This window comes from Gallinula chloropus (genome assembly GCF_964237585.1).
Source record: "Gallinula chloropus genome assembly, chromosome: 27".
NCBI classification, from domain to species: domain Eukaryota; kingdom Metazoa; phylum Chordata; class Aves; order Gruiformes; family Rallidae; genus Gallinula; species Gallinula chloropus.
The window spans coordinates 6,602,678-6,605,846 of record NC_140112.1 but is presented as its reverse complement, the minus strand read 5'-3'; the positions used below and the strand labels follow the sequence as shown (position 1 = coordinate 6,605,846).

Genomic DNA, 3,169 nt, shown 5'->3' with positions numbered 1-3,169 from the left:
TGTGAGTCCCGACCGCGGTGCTGGCAGCCTGAGCACGTCACCCACGGCTCAGTCTGGCTCCCTGCAGTGTTGCCTCACTGTCCGGAGGATGTGACTAAGGGAAAGTCACTCTCTGCTCGCCCAGCTCCACTGCACCCAGCTCAGCGGGGTGGGACGGGCTCTCCGGGGATGCTGCAGTACAGGGAGCAACTGGGAAAAGGAACAGCAAATCCCCATGTCCATCAGGTTTTATCCACACAGCTTCCTCCTGGTTCCCGCCAGCACTGCTGGGGGAAGCAAGGTGCCCTTCCCAGTTGGGCAGGGTGGGGGGATGGAAATGGTGGCAGTGCCCAAGCACCCAGGGAACCAGGTCGGAGCTGTGACACCCCAGCTCCCCACGGAGCCCAACCACCGTGCCAGCAACACGGGTGTCTCCACGCTGAGATTATCCCGGCTGTGCTGCCTCTGGATGAAGGGAGAGTATGAGGCTTCAGGCAGCGTGCTTCTCACATGCACCAGATTCATCAAATTGATTAAACCCCCCCCAACAGATCCAGGCCTAACAGCTACTGGAGCGTGTTGGATGGTAACCAAACCGTCTGTTTGCCGTGTCCAGAGAAGCCAGCGTCAGCCAGCTTGTGTTTTTCAGGCATCAGAAGAACTGTCAAGCTACAATCTGTTTAGGACAAAATAATTTACAAATACACCCCCTGAGAAACTGTTGTGTAAATACGGGGAGGGGGGAGGGAGGTTTCTGTGACTCTGTGTCTGAAAACTGTCGGGGGGGCTGAGCATCATCCTATGGCCTTAACCCATCACGTCCTCAGTGGGAGTCCTGAAGCACAGAGCCCTCCTGCAAGCACCTTGAGAAGACTCTCAGACGCTTGGCACGTCAGCAGAGTCCTCACGGGTGCAGGGGACCTCTCTGCAGGGAAGATGCTTGGGACACTCTGCTGATGAGGTCCATAGGGCTGTGATGATGTGGCCAAGCAGTCGGCATCTGGGGACGATTCCTGGCTGCGAGGGCACGTTCAGAGCGCTGTTCAGATTTGCTGTAGGTGTCTCTCTCTGATGTATTTCTTTCTCTAACTGAGGTGTGCTGAAGACAGAGCAGGAGAAACCCCTGGCTGCTTTGGGAGAAGCTGGGAACAGCTGGGAGCGAGTGGAGGAGGAACCCCTGGAAAAGGCTGAGGTCAGTCTAGAAGAGAGAAGCGCCATCGGTGCAGGGACACGGGGCTTCTCTCCTGGTCCCATGTGCCACCCTGGTGCTCTGTGGCCACAGCTGCATCTCTGCCTCCACCAGATCATTGTGGGACCATGGGCAAAGGCACTTGGGCCAATATGCTTAAAATTGTGTCAGGTCCATAAAGCCCTTTAGAAAAGCTGGTGGCTTCTAGAGAATGAAAACCATCATGGTTTAGTGAGGTTAAATGAGCCCAGTTTTAAGTATCCTCTTTGAGAAGACTGGCTCTGCACTCCCTGCCTCAGTTTCCCCCTTCATACAAGGGCTTGCATACCGACTTCTCCCCTCAAAGCACCCCATAGACCAGTGCCATAATTCTAAATGACTCTGAAATCTGGACTGACAAGGGCTTCAGGCAGCACTGGGCAACTGGCTATGGAAACCCTCCGTCCCCATGGAGTTTCCAGGCCTGGCTCTGTGAAGACATATCCTCATGCTGGTTATTGCCTCTCCTTGGTGTGAGATGAGGGCAGCTGAAGGCCAGCACGCCCCTCCCGAAGGCAGGGACAGCCAGGGAGAGAGGAAGAAGTGATTTCCTCAGCTCCACACGCAGGAAAAGCATGTCTGGGAGGTGGGAAGGGGGGTGCTGAGGGGGCTGCCCACCCTCCCTGCCCATCGGGCACGTGTTTTCTGAGGGGGTCACTTTGCAGTGTCCCATCTTCTCCCTCATGCAAAGACCAGATGTGTTGTCTTGTAGCTGCAACAGGGGGGCGGGAAACTCCCAAATCCCCTTGGGAAGTGGAGCGTGGGGGTGTTTCTTTGTCTCAGGCTGGGACTTTCAGCACGTTGTTTGCTTGGTTATATTTTTTCCCTCTCCATGCTCAGCTCTCTCCACAGCCACCTCGCTCTGCGGTGTGTGGGCAGGAGCAGACACTGAGCGTTTAGGGAAGCAGCCAGAGTCGAGCAGGGATGCTTCTGGGTCTGAACCCATCTGGGGCGTGGGTCTGACCCCGATAGCCTGCACAGTAGCTCCTTTCAGCCTCTGAGGGGGTGTCTGCAAACAGATGCTGATTCATAAGCATGGTCTTCGCAGGCAAATAAAGGCAGGGACATGCCTGGCGCGGCTCCCGGAGCCGCAGTCGGAGGGGAATCACTGGTGACCAGCTTCTCTGAGGCTGTAAATGGGACTGGAGGGGTGTAAGCAGCCGGGCCCCAGCGGGGTGTTGGAGCAGCCTTGCTAAATGCCAAAGGACTCCACGTGCCAGTGTGTGCCCAGCTCTCGCAGCGAGAGGTGCTGGGGGTGCCCAGGGCTGTGGGTAACAGAAGGGAAGAGCCTGTTTTGGGGCACAGGGCTGCACTGGGAGCCCCATCAGGCAGTGTGAGCGGGCAGGGGGGCTGCTGGGAGGCAGTGCTGCTCTGCATCAGCCAGTTTGGACATGGAGCTGCATCCTTTTCCCTCCCTAGATCCAGGTCCCAGGAGAGGCGGGGAGCAGCCCCTGACAGACCACCCCACGTCGGCAGCCCTCGCAGAGGAGAGAGTGATGCTTCCCCTTTGCTCCCCACGCCAGTACCAGCCAGGCTTCAGCTTGTCCCCAAGAAATCCTCAGCTCCAGTTTTTTCCTCCTCTTTTCCCTATGTTTCTCTCTAACAAACATACTGTGCTTCCCTTGGGAAGGACCTGTGTGGCTTATCCCCTCCTTGGCTGGCACGTCCTGGCTTTGGTTTGACTTTTGGGTTGTTACTAGACTAAGCATTTAGTGTGAATAAATTGTTCTCACTTCTCCCTCTGATTATTCACTTTCTTTTATTAAACAGTTCCATGTTCAATTAGTTTTCCTCCTTCCCCAACCCTTCCACCCTCCAGTTTTCCCACGTTCTCCACATTAGCTATTCTCTGTGGCTTTTAAGGGTTTTATTTATGAATTTTGGGGTGAGGAGAGACAAGTCTCTCCCTTTCTTCCCCACCTCCTGCAAAAGGAGCAGTGAGGTCACCTTGGCCAGTGGTGG

General features: G+C 55.7%; 1 long non-coding RNA gene across 1 annotated transcript; it reads left to right on the top strand.

Annotated features, from left to right (window-relative positions):
• The first annotated feature begins 892 nt into the window (after nucleotides 1–892).
• Nucleotides 893–2,945, top strand: LOC311201411. The gene is made up of 2 exons (XR_014617861.1): nucleotides 893–1,171; nucleotides 2,627–2,945. It is a non-coding gene; the product is annotated as an uncharacterized lncRNA (long non-coding RNA).
• The last annotated feature ends 224 nt before the right edge of the window (nucleotides 2,946–3,169 follow it).